Source organism: Sminthopsis crassicaudata, chromosome 2 (genome assembly GCF_048593235.1).
Source record: "Sminthopsis crassicaudata isolate SCR6 chromosome 2, ASM4859323v1, whole genome shotgun sequence".
Lineage (NCBI taxonomy): Eukaryota > Metazoa > Chordata > Mammalia > Dasyuromorphia > Dasyuridae > Sminthopsis > Sminthopsis crassicaudata.
In genome coordinates this window covers 118257141-118277259 of record NC_133618.1, presented here as the reverse complement: position 1 = coordinate 118277259, position 20119 = coordinate 118257141, and the positions used below count along the sequence as shown (strand labels likewise).

General features: G+C 32.8%; 1 long non-coding RNA gene across 2 annotated transcripts in view; it reads right to left on the bottom strand.

The window, feature by feature from the left end:
* Positions 1–10724, bottom strand: part of LOC141553255 (uncharacterized) — a 55159-nt gene extending 44435 nt beyond the window's left edge. For both annotated transcript variants that reach the window (XR_012485352.1, XR_012485351.1), the window contains exon 1: positions 10670–10724. This is a non-coding gene — a long non-coding RNA (uncharacterized LOC141553255). The remainder of the gene's footprint in view (positions 1–10669) is intronic.
* Between the last annotated feature and the right edge of the window lie 9395 nt (positions 10725–20119).

The window sequence follows — 20119 nt, the reverse complement described above, 5'->3', positions numbered from 1 at the left end:
ATGTATATATATACACACACACACACACACACACACACACACACACACACAAAAGTATCATTTAATCTAATCTTAAATGAAAGTCAATTGAAATGATATCAACCAGGGAAGACTGACTATAAATGTTTGTGAGCCTTGAAAGGCATGAGACATAAAATTATAGTATATTCTATTTGCATTCACAATCTATATCCAATGTTGTAAACAAATATTTCTGGGTGGACTAGAAAACAAATAGCATATTATTTCTATTGTCCACACAGGTAAAACAATCTACCCCAGTCAATACAGTATACTATCAGCATACCAGCATCAAAACAAACATCCAAGTCACACTTTATTCAATTTAGACAATGTGGCTTACAGATAGGATGCAAAAGTAAGGAAATACACCTTCCCTACTGATTAGATATATGACTTCTGGCCAGGTACCTCCTGTTTTATAAGACTCAGTTTCTTCTTCTGTAAAGTTTCGCTGATATTATTTTTAGACTAGCTTATTAAACTGTGGTTTGTGACTATGGCATTTCATAACTGAATGTGGAGATCAAAAAAGTATAATTTATTATCAGTAAATGTCTGATTTGGATATCTATTTTATATACATGTATACCCAAGATCACATAAAAATTTCTGGGTAAAAAAGGTGTGGAAGAGCAAGTGAAAAAGATTCAGAAACTCTGAATTATGGTATTTACCTACCTCATAGTATTATTTCAAGGCTCAAGTAATATAAAATATATAAAGCATTTTGCATTATTAAAGTACAAGATCCCTATCAACTATTATTGTAAGACAGCAGATTGATTTCCTTCTTTGAATAGGTATGTGTCTATTAATATTCAAATTGGAGATGCTGTAATTTTCAACAGTCATCAAGCCTGAAATGGAAAGAAGTATATTAAAAATAGCATAGTGAAAGTTATGGATGAGGATTGGTGAATGTATATGTTAAAATCAATAGGATTTTTAAAAATACCTTCAAGAAATACTTTAATGTGCTATATGGATATCTAATCAGGACACATAAGTTTCTATGTTCTAGACTTCATTCTGTAGCAGCCTAACTTTGGCAAATTTTCTGGGTTACTGTTTTCTCATATATAAAATGAAAGTATTATACTAGATGATTTCTAAACCCCCTTGCCTCATTATAATCTTTAAATGTAAGGTCTTTTTTTCAAAAGAATTTAAATGATCCTGTAAGTATAGCTGAGATTTGTCTCTGGACTATTTCAGTTGCCCAAACTGATATTTCTAAAACATCTATGTCAACTTCTTTCCATTTAAAAACTATTCAATGGCTTCCTACTGCCTCTAAGGAAAAATATATGATCCTTAACCTGACATTTAAAACTCTCAACAATCTAACTCCCACTTACCTTCCAGGCTTATTTCATATTAAATTCCTTCAGACTTTCTTTGTTCTAGTCAAACTGACCTGCTTCAAATATCTGTTGTCCTATACCAAATTCAAGTAAGTATCTAAACTTGTCCAAGTATGTAATGAAAACATCATGGGACTGGTCATCGTCAAAATGTCCCAGCCTACAATGAAATTGTCTTCCATCTTCATCTAGATAAAAGAATCAGTTGCTTTCCTAAGTCTTTGCCCATTCATTCTTATCTTTTTTCTTAATGCTCTGCTTTTTCTTACATCATCCATGAACTGTGGTGACCTTTGAGGATGATAGGGGCACATCTGGAGACCGGTCCATCAAGTGGTGTAGACAGCAGGGGCTAGGGTGATCCATCAGCCCTCAAAAATCTGGTCTAGAACTGCCCTCGACCAGATTAGTAATGGTGACCTAGAGGTGAAAGGCTCTGTATCCCATTACCAGTCTCTTGAGTAATCCCTCTAATTCAGTATCCTTTCATTTAATTGAAACATTATTTTCTCCCTGTTACCCAATGCACTCAAGCCAGTGTATCAGTGTTAATCTTTCAGCTGATTTCCATCTTTGCAGAATTACCTTTCTGGCAATTAGGTGGACTGGTATAAATTTGTCTTGCACCTTGCTGGAGTTCACTATTAAAATAGAAATCTCCAAATCCAATGAGGTTTGCAAGAAGCTTACCCAGAGCAGATATTAATTAACTAGAGTTCCGGGAGAAGATTCAGTTCACAAAGTTAAAGGGGAGAATTTTTCTCTCTGGATGACTTTATGAACATATGGAACAAAGGGACCTGATTCTGACACCTGTGTTGAATTATTGGACCAATCATCAGAATGACTGAAAAATGTCCAGACAAACACAGTTTTAGACTGCAAAACCTTAATGATGAATTCTGGATTCAGCACATTTTATGAAATTTGACATTATATTTATAAAATCAGGGCCACGTTCTGAATAGTAGGAAGATGGCCTTTTGCTTCCTTCCTTTCATTAACATTTAGAAACTTGTTTTTTAGGTTGCACTTGTGATTTTCCTTTTCTAATAATCATCCACTCATTCTTAACTCTCTGCAAGCTGAGACTTTTAACACTGCAAACTGAGATCCTTTTCATAACAGAGCTCTGGAGTACTAATCCAATCTTTATTCAAGACATCCAGTAAAATGAAATCTGTTATATTATGAGACAGCTCATTCTGCTTTGGAATAATTCTCTTTAAAATATAATAAGATTTGGATTAATTTATGTGTTGTGTGTGGTTTTTTTCTGTTTCTTTTTTTCTTTGCCTTTGTATCCCCAGTGCCTTGAACATAGTAGGCTGGATATATGAGCTCTAAATTACATCACAAAATATAAAATTATATTATGCTTAATGGACAGATTAGTAATGCCAAAGTCATTTTTTAATTCACTATTTGTGAACAATTCAACTTGTGAGAGCTAAGACCAAAACCAAGAACAGAGTAATATAAATGACATTTGACATGAAACCAAAACAAGTCCAATCTGACCTTTAAATAAATATGAAATAAACAAACAGAGGAAAATAGGTAGCATTAACTTGAATTATTATTTCCTAATTAATTTTAACTAATCTAAAATAATCACCATAATGAAGATGCCAAAAGAATCTAGTAACTGTCTCATCCAGCAAATATTTGATTTCCTTGCCAGGTGACATTATATGTCTGTGAAATACAATATCAGTTTAGAATATAAACTAATTTATAAAGTATTACTAGAAATAGTAACCAAGAAGAAAAAGGATTAAAAGCTTTAAGAAACTTTAAAAACATTCAAAGAAGCAGAAAGAAGTCCAGAAAATCACATAAACACATTGCCAGGTAGGGCAATTTTATTACTATCTTGTTAAATTTAATATACCATTAAAAAAAAAAACTTGCAAGGTAAACAAAAGATAAATAAAAATTTGAAAATATGTGTCAATAATTTTACAAGACATTGCTTTCTACGTGAGGGGAAGTAGAAACATCACTTTTAGATGTTAAAATCCGTCCCCAATATGCTGCATGAAGAAGGAGGGGTGGTATTAAAGAAAACAAGGCTGGAAAATACAGCTGGATCAGATGAAGTTTATTACTAAAAAGGTCTATGTTAATGGTGACACATTCTCAAAAATTCCTTCTCTAAGGTATCTAAAAGAGAGAAAATGTTAAATAGGGATAAAAACCATAAATGTATTAGTAATCTCCATCATTCATCAAAAGCAATACTGTTAGATAGAGCACCAGCCCTGGAGTCCGGAGGACCTAAGATTAAATTCTGCCTCAAATATCACTTAACCCTGATTGCCTCCCAAAATAAAAACAACAAACAAAACACAGTAGTTCAAGACGATGTCAGAAAAAGACAACTTTTATGGCTACTTTTTCATCTCAAACTAATTTTTGAGAGCAATTTATACTTTTGATATGGATATTCTTCATAATAATATGGAAAAGAAATTGATAGATTTTTTGAAAATTATATACATTATAGATTGCATGATTTGGAGAAAGGTATAGAAAAATAAGCAATGTGCTTACTATTTTCTGTTCAACTGCATATTACAAAGTTAGTCCACCAATACATATACCTTGGAAACTCAATGCCAATAGGTCCAGTCAATGCATGAACACACATTTATTAAGTGCCTACTATGTTCCAGGTACTGTTTTAAATGCTGGGCATACCGAGATATACGCAATCCTTGCTCTCAAGGATCTCTAATGCAGGAGACGATAGGCAAACAAAAAAGAGACAAACAAAATTAATTAGAAATATTCTCAGAGGAAAGGCATAAGTTTTAATAGGAGAGGGGGAAAGATGGCTTAAATTTGGGAAGATGGGAAAATGCTTTTGATGACTTAAAAACTTCTTTCTGAAAAAATTCCACTTTGGAAATAGAATTTGACCTTATGAATAAACATAATATAAAACAAATGATATAAAAACAAATCATAATATAAAACAAATGATATAAAGCTTTAAATCATGAAATTTCCAATGAATCAAAATTGCATATCACCTACAGGGTGATTTTAAAAAGGGAGATATGCATAAATAAACTGTGGTAAATTGTCAGAGTATATAGCATTACATAAATGATATTAAATAGATATCTGAAAATAGAGGTACATCAATCATTTATTGAGAGCAAACTGAAGAGAAAGGAAAAAGCATTTTAAAACAACTATATGACAAGCACTGTTCCACATGATTTACAAATAATATCTCACTTGATTCTCAGAGTTTTCCTGGGAAGCAGATTCTATTATTATCCCCAATTTAAAGTTGAAACTGAGGAAGAAATTAAATGACTTTCCCAGCATCATATAGCTAATAAGTATAAGAGGCTAGAGTGAAATGTATGGTTTCCTCACTCCAGGCCCAGGGATAGCTACTGTGCCACCTAGTCGTTTGGTACTTAAATATTGTCAGAAATTGAATTGAAGGTTCCCACAGCATTAAACAGACCTAGATCAAGGATTTATGGGGGAACGTAGTCAAGAGACATATCAAATGAGAAGACTTGCGTGGGTAGCAACCTATACCATGGGAGGGAATACTTATATCAGTAAAAATCTAGATCCATTTAACTATCCCTACATACTTTGCATTTGAAAGGTGATCAATAAATATATGTTTCTTTCAATTGAATCATCTTGAGCAGAGGGACACAATAAAACTATGGTTGCTTTTTTGCATGCAATTGAGATTTATAATGCAGAATTGAAGAAAAGACTATGGTTCTAGTAACAGTCATGAGCCAGTGACATAAGAATCCAAATACTGAATTTTAAGTCTTTTATAGGAAAAAATATGAGAGTGGGGGACAATATATTAGAATAGGTTGATCAGAAAATTATCATTAATATGCACTGGGGCACTGAGGTTAAGAGTGGAAAGTGAATGCATCAGATTTCTGATAAAGGCCTAGTAGAATGCTGAGGAAGGAGGGAAGGAGACCAGCCTACTCAATTTCTCTAAGAATCTATGTACCTATAACATAAAGAGTTTGTAAGAATATGACTTATATTTGTCAATTAATATGGGAGTCTCCTGAGCAAAAATACACAAGTCTTATATCATTGTTTGGGTGGAAGAGATTTAAAAAAAAGAACAGATTCCAGTTTTTGGCATAGTCCAGCTTCATTATTAGATGGTACACCATTAACCATGGATTCAGGCAGTAGCTGGGTTGTTTGTACCCTGGAAATTCAGGAGAAATAGGACTTCTGGGAACAGTTCTTAGAACTTGTATTTTCCCCAGATGTATAATTTGGGTTTCAGGGCAGATCTGCCTTAAGGTCAAAAACAAGAATTACCATGGATATACTGGTCAGAGTTTCCTCATTAGGACAAGGAACAGGCCTCTAATCACCTTAGAAACTTAAGAGTGGGGTAGGGTGGTTGTTTTTGTTTGTGGTTTGTTTTTATATTATGCTTATGATAGTTTGATAGCAGTAGATTTCAATGTTGAAGGCCAGCTTGGTCAGCTCCATCAGGGAATAAGTCATGGTTAGGAAGCTCCGTTAGTGCTCCTCCCCAGGCACCTCTCAGAACAGTGCACAAGGCAGACACTTAGTGACTGCCATGAGTAATTCGTTAAATGGTCCCCTCTTGCCCTGCCAGACTTAATAAAGTCTCCCTGCCCTTGGGATTCACAGACTCACTGGCAGAATCTGGCTGAGTACAAAATACACAGGAACATACATATCTTGGATTTTAAAGATAGAATTTGATCCCAATGGCCAAATATTATAGCAAAATGTGCTTAATATATCTTCCTATGATCAAAATGTTATCAAAAGCACCTTTGGGCAAACTAAAGCCTTGAGAAAGGAATCCCACAGCATCAGGTGTCAATTTTCTAAGCCTCTTTTATCAACACTGAGAAGCAAAAATATAAGATACAGTTCTTGGTATCCATAGATGGTTTTTAAAATGTAATATTGCTGTTATTTAGTCATGTCTTAACTCTTAATGATCCATGGACAACATTATCTATTGCTGTTTTGGGGCAAAGATACTGAAATGATTCACTGATTTCCAGTGAAAACAAAACAAAAATTAAGTAACTTGCCTAGTATCACATAGGTAGAAAGCATCAGAGGTTGGATTTGAGTTCAGGTTTTCCTGGTGCTGTATTCACTGATTCATGTAGCTACCCAATTGATGACATAGCATGGTGCATTTCACATAATAGGAACTCAATAAAAATTGTCAAGCTAAATTAAAACTGAATTGCACTTATTTAAAGAGCCCACATTGTGTCCAAAAACTAAGTCTAGCTGATGTGACACACACACACACACACACACACATATATATATATATATATGTGTGTGTGTGTGTGTGTGTGTGTGTGTGTGTGTGTAAAACACACACATACACTCACAGACATATCAAAATACTTCAATACAAGTTCAGAGGGAGAGAGGTCCCAAATACAATGTTCATACTTTTCCTAAAGATATCCATTTCTCTTAAACTAAGGTGTTTTTACTTTCAGATGCAGCAAAGCCACACCAAATCTGATTAATTATGGAAAACCCATCTGAATTAGAGCATTTTAAAAATATAGGCAATATTTTTTTTATTTTATTTCTAAATGTACAAAATGAACTTTCTTTAAATACTTTTATTTATAATTAGTAGTTTATATGTGAATACTATTGAAGCAGTAAAGCTTTTAGGAAAAACAAGTGATTTAAGCAGGTTAAAATTATTTATTGCTATTTACTACTTTTGTGAGATTAGAAAAATCATCACTGTGGACCTCAGTTTCTTGATCAATGTTCATTGAATCATAGCTCAATGAGTCCAGTCTTTATACATACACTTAGTACATAAAATAAGAATGTTGGATTAGGTAATCTCTAAGATCTTTTTAAACTCTAATTCTATGACCCTATACTCTACCATATAAGCTGCTTTAAATGAATAATTGAATGAGAAGAGATTTTCTTTCTTTAAAAAAATACAGATATAAAGCTCAGTTAGCTTTCATCCTATTGTTCACAAATTCCACATTAGTATATTCAAGTTAATGGATTGTTATTGGATAAATTTATTTTTTTCCTGTTTTCAATGATATTTTTTTAGCTATTCTTCATAAAATGGCCCTGATTCAATCACTGTGAGTTCTCAACTTTCTTGTTGAGGGCTAAAATATCATTTTGGGATGATGCCATAAATCATTCAAAACTGGGCAAAAGAGAGAATATAAAGGTAGGTTCTTGGTGGGATGGAAATGATAAGGCAGTGTGAAGAGATAAGACATCAAACAATATAAGCTATTCCTTTCTCACATCTTCTAAATAATTTCTGGGAACTTGATTTTTAGTCTAGAAAATTCTTGAGATCACTAGAGGGAGCAGTCCCAAAGGGCAATGGGATATTTTTTAAGATATCCAGTTCCCTTCCACTGGAAGTCTTCCAATTTCTAGATTGTCAGAAATGTATAGAAGAGATTTGGGGTCATGTATAGTTTAGACTAGATAGCTTCTGAGAAGTGAAGGTACCAGTGAGGGAAGGAGCAATGTGTCTTCTGGTGAAAACCCCAAACAAATTTGTGGAGTCAGTTCTATGGTGCAACAACTGACTCAAAGCCATACCAAGAAAAACTCTGAGAAATAAAGTGCACCTGATTTTAGAAATTGAGGAATGGGGTGGGGTGAGGATTATGTAAATATAGTGAGAAATACTCTTTCTTTTCTTCCTACAATCTCTGCTTTATTCTCCAGGCATCTCCTTTCACACCTATAATCCCCCCATAGGATACCAGTGTCTTAATTGGTGGTTGCTTTGCATCATTACATACAGCCTAAGTCCAGTAATGATACTTCATTTTCTAGCTGACCATTTTTATTATCAGCTCCTTTGTCAGCTGGATCAGAAACCTGATCCTTGTGAATTTTAATCAATTAATTCATCAACAGGTATTTATTAGACATTTATTATTTTCTAGGTACTGAACTAAATACTGTGAATACAAAGAAAAGGAAATCATGAAAAACAGACTCTGTCCCTATTTGAATAAAGAGGAAATCCATGATACAGTATAAAAAGAAGGTAATACTAGAGAAGGTAAAAGCAGGTGGGGCACCAGTAATGCCTCTTGAAAAGACAGTATTTGAACTGAAGACTATTTTCACAAGAAGCTGGAGCAAACAAGAGGCAAAATTATGTGTGAGAGTATTTCAGACATAAGACACAGATAGTGCAAAAAATCAGTGATAAAATATGGAGTATTGTAAGTGAGGAATTGCAAGTAGTCCAGTGTCTTTGGTTTTAGAATTGTGAAGTGTAGTTTGAGAAGACCATATCTATAGGAAGAATCCAAATTGTCAAGACCTTAAAAAGGCAAACAAAAGACTTTATATTATAATCCTGGAAGCAATTGGCAGCCATTAGAATTTACTAAATAGGAATATACCATGATTAAGAAAATCATTTTGGCAGCTGAGTGGAGGATGGATTGAATAGGAGAAAGCTTTGAAATAAGAGATGAACTAGAAGATTACTGGAGGAGTGCCATCCAAGACTTCCATGTCATATGACCAGAAAGATGTAGGATTAGACATTTCCTCTAGTTATCATGACCTCTCAAACCTCTCTAAAATAGAAATTAGTGCAAGAGATAAAGCAACTCCAGCTATCTTCATGGTCTAAAACACCAAGAGCTCAAATGAGATAAAACAAAAACAAATACAAATAAAAAAGCACCATGATACTTAAACTTTGACTAACTTGATCACCATCTCTCCCTCTGTTGCCCATTATGCTGTGGTAGGAGAATGGAATGAGTTAACCCAAGAGCTTTAAACAAAATTCAACTTTATGCTCACTTCCCTCTTCCAGTGTTGTAGAGACCAAATTACAGAAGTTTCCTCAGGCTGCAGTAGCAACATACAGTTTTTCAAGTCTATGTGACAAGAGAACTCAGTCAGAGACTGAGAAATAGAGGAAATTCAGACAAAATGCTTTTATTTCTATGTAGCACTCCACTAAATCCAAGTGAAAGAATTCAGCATCTATCTGGGTCTAATTGTGACCCCACCTTTACTCCCAGCAAACACTTGGGACTGAGACTAAGGCTGGTAAACCATGAATTTCCCAGTGTAGAAGGAAGCTGAGAGAGTTTTGAAATTCAGCCCCCAGGGAAACTACCATCAAAATGTAAGGACTCATAAAGTAGTCAAAGAAGAAACATAGAGAAAAGAAAACTGACCTCATGGAAGATCTGAAATGAGGATGAAGATAATTCAATTAAAGACTGAATGAGATAAAGTAACAAGAAAGATTAATAATAGAAGGGAATATGGCCCTCAGATAAGGTAAAAGAGTTCTTTGAATATTATAAGATAAAGGGAAATTAATCAATACCTACCAAGGTAGAGGAACATATAGATTTTCAAAAGAGTTTTTTGAATGATTTAGAATAAAATTAGAATTTCAAATGTAGAATTTATGGATAGCATAGAAGAAATGACTGGCAAAATCAAAAAACTTAAATCCAAAATATTAAGTCTTACCAAATAACTGATTAATAATAGAACTACATGGAAGTAAAGAACTATCTAGAACAGAAACAAAGATCAATAATATTAAAAGTATAATTTCCATACAGTCAAAACATAGTATTCTCAAATATATATTGCATATAGTCTCATTCTCCATTTTATACCCTTCCTATCCTCACTCATCCCCACAGTCAAATCAGTTCTGTTATTGATCCTTAAAAGAGAATGTCAAAATTATGGGACGGTATTTGAAGGCATTCCTATAATTTCCAAAAGAAAACATCCCTCTCTGGCCACTACAGCTCTATTTGCATTTTCTTCTCTTGTTAAAATGTAAGTATCTAAATGGTAGGGACTATGTTACCCTCTTTATATTTATCCCCAATGCTTAGTACCTAAAAAAAACAATTTTAATATCTTTTTTTTCCATTCAATGCTTCATTCATTTAATCTTCACCAAGCTATTACCTAGAAATATCACACTTCACTTCAACTATTAGACATCATTTTTGCAAAATGATGAATTAATTTATGAATCTTGTTAACATAATAGTTCTTGAACTCTGGTTCTAGAACGTCCTGTACAAATACCTAGAATATACTGTTTCAATTATTTGTTCTCTGTTGGGTAGAATAGACTTCCTTTAAAATTATGGTCATGAAGACCTTAAGGTAAGAGGGAAGAGAAACTTATTCAATACTTCCTTTTCTTTAAGTCTTTTATGAATCAGAATTATTCTTACTTTTCCCAGGTGCCCCACCTAGTCTTCATCACACCACCCTCAAACTCTTCCTTCCCTGAAGTAAACACAGAATTCTGAAATGATTGCCTTTCAAGATATATTGCACTAATACATCATCAACATTGTCATTATGATGTATTAACACAATGCATCATCATAGAACTGTCAGAGACATGATTTATGACTTGAAAATGTGTTGTGGTAAAGAAAAGCATCAGGGAACACCATTGACTGAATGCTTGTTTATTTTTACACTTAAGGGCTTTGAAAGAAGTCTTCGGCATATTTTTAATCTAAGTACTCAGAGAAGACTTTAAAAGAAGGACTGAATTTCCAAACACTAGAATGAATAAGTCACATGTTTATGTTCACGTTTATATTTTCCCACAATCAAACTTCCATACCTTTCATCATTTCAGGACTACAAGGAACTATTTTGTCATTTTTGTTTCACTTTCTCTGCTTGGAACTCCTTCAATAGTTGAATGTCATAAGAAACTTAAATTCCTCTCCTATCCTCTTTCCCTCTGATCCTACAATTTCATTGATGTACACAGGGAGTAGAAATTTCCTCCACTAATACAAATTAATAACTACTCTGCCATTTAAAATCTTAGAGAGTTGCCTGAACCACCAAGAGATTGAGAGAGTTGTGGAAAATGTAATAGTGTCTTGGAAGAAGAATTTGAACATGTCTCCTTGACTTGAAGTTAATTATCCATCCACTAAGCCATGTTGCCTCAACAAAGGTCTATATCAGAATTCTTCTTTTATACTCAACAGGACTAATTCTAACTCTGTCTTATTTACATGGGAGTAATGAATTGCCTACTTACACAGAGGAAATTAACCCAGAAGTTAGCTAGATGTCAGTATAGTAGTGTGCTTAATGAATGCACAAAGTGAATTATTTGTTTATCAATAATTTATATTATACATGTAAGTACATCATACTGGTTATGTAAATTATCTTGAGAGATACAAAAAAGTAGGAGAGATAGACCCTACTCTCAAAAACCTTATTATCTAGTTAGTCAGATAAAGTAAACATTCTTGGGATAATTTGGGTATACCAAATAATTAAAAATATAGTTTTGTCCAAGTCATATGTGCAGAAAGCTAAATCAAGGGAGTGATTAGTGTAGAATAGGATTATTCAGGGAAAGCTTCTTAGAAAAGGTGAATATTGGAAAACTTGAGGTAAAAGACAACTAATTAGAAAGCTAAGCAAATAAACCGGCCTCTAACTATTTAATTTCATCAATTATGAAGTAGTATTTCAGAGGCATATCCATGTTTTTATCCATGTTCACCAAGTTATTGAGACCTGAAGCATTAAGACCAAAAGAAAAGTTTAAAGTTGAAATCTGTAAACTTAAATTGGACTAGTACTTTCCTTATTCCTTTGTTCCCCCACCTTAGATTATCTAGTCAAAGGCATGATCACTTGCATTAATGAAAAAATCTGCTAATGTCCAAAAATGCAGAAAATGCCTTTGGCCAAGTGTTCTCTATTACAGCAACCAAGAGACCCCGGGGCAAAGCCACAAAACTTGGCTGGCCTGTGGAAATGTAACCTTAAGGATATCTGCATCCTAGGACAAACTCTTTCTCTTTGCCAAAAATGCTTAATGTAATTACAGTCAGGCCTGGTTCTTCCAGGCTCAATTCATCCATATGTCTGGGGAGCCGGAAATGTAACTGGTAAAGAATCCCATAGCATGCAACTCAGAGTATGTGCCAAGAGTTTGTTAATCTTAAGGTTTATTTTTTATCCAAATAAAAAGGGAGTTTGCAAACTGGTTCAGATTAACCAGGTCAGGTTGTATATTTTATTAACTTTTTAAAAGTTTTTTTTTTTTCTTTTTGCATTAAAAAGTACATATAGTTAGCCTGGGGTGGTGGGGATGGTAGGGAGGTTGTCTACTCAATAAAAGTGGAGATGTGTCAGCTGCTTAATTTCCACTCTCTGACTTCAGCTAGAAGCAGCTGCAAAGTATCTGCTCTATGCAAGTCATTTATTACTTTTCCTGACTTATTTTTCAAAAATGTCTTTTATTGATTTTTTCCCCTAAATAATATCACAATAAAGAGACCCATAGAGGGGGAAAAGAGCATACTTGCACACTTAATGTCCTCCTCATACAGTAGCCAAGTCAGAAAGGACATGGGAATTATTTTACATATTCAAGTTGGCCTCTTACATTTTTTGGACAAATAGCTCAACTTTCATCCCTTAACTTATGCCCAACTGTTACACAGCATACTCACTGAAATGTCAAGCAAATTAAGGAGGTAATCATCAAATTCCAATCATTGTAAATATTATATATCAATTCAATGCCCTTTTGTAATTTCTTATACTATGGGTTAGATGGTTTCTTAAGTGTATAAAATAACTTTAAATTTTATGAGGGTAAGATCAAAAACTTAGTCTTTCTTAAATTTCCCACAATGCCTCTCAATGTGTCTTGTACACATTAGCCACTCAAATATTTATTGATTGCATACTTTGAGCTCAATGAGTATTTATTATCTACCTACTATGTGTAAGATATTTAAGAAATTTTGTAGTCCATTTAACAGAATTCATAATCTTTTTATTAATTGGGGGGGGTGACCTTTTAAAAACAACTGGACCAGAGTTTCAACTCTTATTTCCTTAACAGAATTTTCACAGCTCATTAAACAAACCTTTATTGAAAGTCTAATAAGAGCAAATACTGAGCTAGGTCAAGTCGGATTTAAAATTCCATAAGACATAGGCTTTGCCTACAAGGAGTTTAAAATCTAGTAGAGTGACTAAAAAATGACCACAAATAGTTATAATACAATATAAATATATATAAATATATGTATATATATATATATATATATATATATATATTAATTTAGAATGAAATAAATCCTTTCAAGGATATAAGAGATACAAAGTAGCATGAAAATTCATAAGCAAGAGGAATCCTATCTGGTGGAGGCATTCAGGAATGTTCTTGAAGTAATATGGGTGTAGGTGGCTTTGGAGCTCTGTCAATGAATCATGGCTAGTCTTAATCCTAAGTATCTAAATGAATAATAGACTCACAATTTATCTTAACTGTCATAAGGTTAGAGAAATAATCTAATTCAACTTCTATCTGATTAAGAACCTACTCCATAATATGCCTCACTTGAAGACTATGAATAAAAGATGACTACTTTTTGAGTCACTATTCTACTTTTGGATAGTACTAATTTTTAGGCTTTCTTCTTTTATATTAAGTATAAAATATGCTTCTCCATAACATTTGTTCATCTCATCTAGTTCTATTTTTTAGGACAAGTCTAAATCTTTTTTTATGTGATAATATTCTACATACTTGAAGGACTTGGTTTCCCTCCACCCATTTTTTTCTTTATTCCTGAATCCCTAAGCCAAGGGGCCCAAAACTAAACTCAGGACTACTTAGTCTGATCAGAACAGGAAGGGATAGAACAAAAACATTTTTCATTCTCCAATAAAGCTGGTTTTGATGCAGCCTAATATTCCATTATTTTTGGGGTCTTTTACATGTGAAAAGATCTCCTATTTAGTGCCTATGCTGTTTTCATATGAATAACTTTTGAGTCACATCTCCCTTTTCTAATACTTCTGCATTTGAGTTTTTAACCTACATTCTATAAATCATTAGAAGGAATATGCTATATTGTTATTTAACTTAATAGGTTCCCCCTCCTATATAACTTAACTCCTTAACAAAGTTTAAATTCCTTTAAAACTTTAAGAAGTGATGTTTATGCTAGAAATTTCAGATATTAAGATATAAGTGACTACTCGCAACAATGCTGTCCTTTCCAATAGGACTGAGCTAGTTTACAAACATTTTAGAGTTATTTAAAACTTCTTTAATTTATCTCATCATTTCACTCTGTTGAAATTTTTTTGAGTGCTGACTCTACTTTCCATCTAGATAACTGACTAGACTTCATGACATCTAGAAATTTGATGATGATGTCATTGATGCTGGGGCATGTTGCATGGTATAATGCATAGAGTACTGAACCTGGAGTCTTCAGTTCAATTCTGATCTCAGACCAGGGGGGAATCATTAAACTTCTGTTGCCTCAGTTCCCTCAACTGAAAAATAGGGATAATAATAGCACCTACCTCTGAGGGTTGCTATGCAAATTAAATGAGATAATATTCCTAAAGTGTTTAGCACAGTGCTTTGGCACATAGTACTAAATAAATACTCAGTTCCTTCCTTCTGTTATTAAAAAATACTGAATAAACAGGGACAAAGTCAGATTCTTCTCTCTGTCCACTGGAAGATTCCTTCTTTTTTGTTTTTATCAGTCTATGAACTACATTTCTTTATATTTGATCATTTAATTTGTTCTCAAATCTTCCAGAACCGTGTGCTATCATCTAGTCCACACCTCTTCATCTTGCTTACAAAAATGCTGTGATGAACTGTCAAATGGTTTGTTGAATACAATTGTACCAAACCAGCCTCATTTCCTTTTTGAGTAAAGTTAATAAAATGGAAATGATGAGGATATTTTAGACATATTGTAGCACAGTTTTATCAAAGCATTTGGCAAAGTCTTCCATGATGTTGTTGATGAGATGGAAAAAATGTGAATTAGATGTTAAGATTACTAGGGCAATTTAAAACAAATGGAATATCAAACTCCAAAAGTAATTGTGATTTGATCAATTGTAATTGATTGATTTCAAATTGAAAAGGTGTCATTAATGGAGTATTACAGGAATCTATTCTTGATACATTGCTGTCCAAGATTGTTCTCAATGACTTGAATAAATGGATAAATAAAATAAATATTTTTAAAAAACTGAAAGTTTTAGCAAACTGAAAGTACTATATAAGATAGTGGTAGAATAAGGTAAAAAAAAATGTAATCTTAAACTACTTTGGGAAGGCATGGTGTATATAAGAAAGTGATAATCCTGACTATACAAATCACTCCTATAGTATTGTGTTTAGTTCTAGGAACCATATGAAAGGGACATTGGCAAATGATACAATATTCAGAATGTCAGAAGGTACAGAGGTCATGATACTGGGATCATTGCAAGCAACTTTAGATATTTGGCCCAGGAAAGAAATTTAGGAGGCTCATGATCAACCATTTTTAAAAGCTACCCCTTGGAAGAAGGACTAGACATAGAACTAGTAATAATGGGTGAAAGGTGTAGAGAGGCAGATTTAGGTTCAACATAAGGAAAAACTTCTAAATAATTTGTTGTTGTTTGTTGTAGTTTAAGTTATGTCTAATTCTATATGACCCCATTTGGAGTCTTCTTGGCAAAGATATGGTGGTAGTCTGCCATTTCCTTCTCCTGCTCATTTTTGTAGATGAGGAAACTGAAGCAGAGTTAAATGATTGTTCAGGGTCGCACAGCAAGTAAATGTCTGAGGCCAGATTCCAACCCGCATCTTCCTAAATATAAACCTGGCAGTATCTCCAAAATGAGTTACCACAAGCCATAAAATTTTTAATATCAGCTGATGAATTCAAAAGGATGTTTGACCAGTGTCATGCTGTATTTAGGTGGCAAATGAGAAAAACCTAGAGCTAGAAAGAGGAGTTCAAATTTCAATGTAGATATTTAATAGTATGTGACCTTAAGAAAGTCACATGGCCTATCAGCCTCAGTTTCCTCAAGAACAAAATGCATATATAGCACTTTCTTCTTAAGATTGTTGGGAAGATCAAACGAATTAATATACCCACAATGCTTTACATACTTTCAAGTGATATATAAATGCTGGTTGTTTTATTATTGGTGTTATTATTATAGAACCAATTGATTATTATATATCATATTATTTTAATTTTTATACAAGTAAAGAATATATTAAATTACCTCTAATATCTCTTTCCACTCTAAGATATTGTCAAATAAAGTGGGGAAGGGGAATATATGGTGTGATTTCAAATGACCTTAGGAAGACCTGAACACTAAAATAATCCTCTTTCACTCAATGAATTAGAGTATGACATTTTTCTATCAACATATACCTCCTTTGGTATAGTTCTTGAACTCCATAACTATGTCAATTCTCTTGGGAAGGGCAAAATTACTATTGTTAGTCATTTTTACTATAGTGTTTGAAATTCCTAGCTTAAGCATGACTCTTGCCTTAAGTGCATTTTAACTTGGTTAAGGCTTTATGTTACCTGGGAGGGGCAACTTATTAGAGAATTAACACAAAGGCAAGGACATATTCATTGCTTAATAATTCTTTATCACCCACTGTCATCTAAGGAGAAAAAAATCCTGAAGGAATAGTATTGGGGATGGAGAATAATGGGGTGGTCAGGTTTGGTAAAGAGAGAAGAATGCAAATTTCAGAAAGACACAGCATTATCCTGAACTAGAAAAGTCCTGTCATGCTCTGGGTCACCAAGAGGCAAAAGAAAAGAACTAATTAGGGAAAATAACAAAAAGAAGAAAATGAAAAAAATGATTTGTAATGAGAAAAGAATAAAGAAAGGAAAGATAGAGGTTTATGAAATTAACTTAACCTACTTCAAAGCTTTGTTTAGCAGACCTAGACCATCTGCATTCTAACAATTCTTTTGACCTGTGAAATTTTGAAAGAAACAATGTTTTGAATGCTTCCAAGCATTCTTAGAGTATTTTGCAGAATTACAATGTTGTTTTAGTTTGGGATTTTTGATATAGTCATCACCATTCTATGGATTATATTTTTGGCTTTATGTCTTTATCCCTGGTGGTAGATACACCACCTCTGACTTTTCTGACCAAAAGCAGATAATATCTTGGTGTGTTGTTGCAGCTGGATAGAACTGTGTCATGGAGTCCAAGCTCACATGATAATTTGGGTTGTGTTTATTTGATATTAAAATACTCAAGCTCATGAGGCCTTAGTTGAGTAAAATAGATGAGTAAAATCTATAAAATAAGATTGGAGTATATATCCTTTGGAGGCCCAGTGCTAGATCTTAAAATAAACAATTGCTTCTCTCTTACAACTAAAGAAAACTCCTCATAATTAAATAATTTTGTTCTGAATTTTTGTCTGACTAAATAATGAATGCTATTATTAATTCTATTAATAATAAGTTATTACTACTTTAACAGCATTGTTTTGGGTCATTTTAGTTTGCAGTTAATGACTCTCTACATAATAAAGCTGAGAAGCCAAATGACTAAAAGATGTAGGTGTGTCTCTTTGTTATCTTCTAATCTTGACTCAATTGACTCAATTGACTCAATTATAGTTTGGTTGGCCTAAATATAATTCTGTAGACAAGTTCAAGAAATTCCAGAAGGGGAAGAAGGGGGAATTCTGGCTTAAATAATAAGGGTAAATTGTTTTAAGCTTTAAAAAAGGTTACTTCAGAAGTCACTTATCTCCATCAACTTCCATTTTTACAAACATTTTAATTTTTCAAAAAAATTTCCTTACAAATTTCTATTCTAATATTTGAAAAAATATTCCCTGACAAATTACAGACAGGCAGGATGGAAAGTGTCATAATCTGGGAAAATAGATTTTAAAAAGCTCTAGATAAATTAATGTAGATTAATTTTTAAAAGACTTTAGCAGGAAACTAAAGCATGAAAAAGTAATTCCAAACAAGTTCAAAGAATAAAAAGTTTGAAACAATTTTTAAGATTGTTTAATTCAACCTCTCCTTTTTATATATGAGGATAATGAAGCACAGAAAGGTGAAGTTATACCCACAGTCATACTAATAACATAATCTTAAAGTATGTGCTCAAGTAACTGAATTGGAATCTCCTGTCACAGCTTCTGACTCCAAATCCAATAAGGATTCTATTTAGAATGTTTCTCACCTTCAAGGACTATAACACTGATACCATCATCAAAAAGAACAATGGCCTGGATGGATCAGCTGATCTTCAATCTTACACTCTTTTTCTCATTGTCTATAATATATATATATATATATGTATGTGTGTGTGTAGTAGTTTTCATAAATATATTTAAATCTTATTGAAGGAAGAGCCAAAATGTCCTCTCTGTGTACTTGTTCTCTCTAAATGATCTCATTAGCTTGAATAGGTTCAATTATTTATGTAAATAACTTCAACAAACACATTTCTCTCTTGATTTCTGGTGCCAGATCATCGACTGAGTTTTGTTGATTTAAAATTTAGCTTTATTATCATGAAGAACAAAATTCATAATAATGATTCACCTGATATTATAATCTTTTAAAAAAGAAATATATGTAATTCTCCTGGAATAGGTTTTCATTTTAACTGAACAGATTAGGCTAAAAATCCAAAACAAATTATTTGCTGTCTGCATGTTGGAATGAAAATTTACTATCAAGATAAACTAAGACATTCTAAAAACATTTACAATTTCTTACTCTTTAAAATAATTTAATGACAAAAAGTTATATTTTGATGAATTTTTTTGAATAAAATATAATATAATAATATAATAAAATATAAATACTATATAAATATATAAATATTTTAAAATAAACTATAAATATATAAATATATAAAATCTAAAAACATAAATAAATGAAACATAAAAATATAAAACATAATATGTAATATAATATATATATATATATAATATAATATAAATATATAATATAATATAAAATATAATTATTCATAAGCCTATGGAAATAAAATGAGCTCCTACTTTTCAGGTCAACACACCATTTAAAACCTCAAATAATATTTTTTGTTTATTAATAAACCTCTATTGCTCTTTAAATTAGGTATTCTAGTTAGCTTCCAAAAATATGGACAGAGCCCTGTTATGTTGGTTTTTGAATGTGAATCTCTTATTAGTCTCATAAAGTTCATTTCAGTTCTCTTGGTCTCATTTTTCTTTTCTGTAGAGTAAGAAGTTTGAAGGAGAAACCCTTTAAGATTCCAGCTAGTTGTAAATCTATAATGAGTATTTAGACCAACCATATTCAAAAACCTCTCTTACATCTCTGTTCCTGACTTCCTGACCTTCTTTCTCTACCACTATCCAGCAGCTATCTCACCTTAAAACCCTTTCATCTGATTGGTCTTTTCTTCCCAAATCCTCGGTTTTTGAGAAAGTAACCAGGCCAACCATATTCACTCCTTTATTCCTCTCTTGGCTATGCTACTGGCTTGTTTCTCTATCACATAGCTGAATAAGTACCTTCTCCTTCCACATTTCCCATTTTTCTTATTTTATCTGTTAGCTTCCCCATTGGAATGTAAGTTCATTGAGGACAGGAACTAGCTTTCATTTTGCTTGTATCTATGCTTAACATAATATCTAACAATTAGTAAGCTCTTAATAAATTCTTGGCCACATCTCTGTGGATAATGGAAATCACAAAGGAAATGCACTCACATTATCATATAGTTTGCTCAGTCCAAACATCTAATCTGCTTTCTAGAGTTTTAAAAAGACAAAACTATATTTTGTTTTAGCTATGGATTAG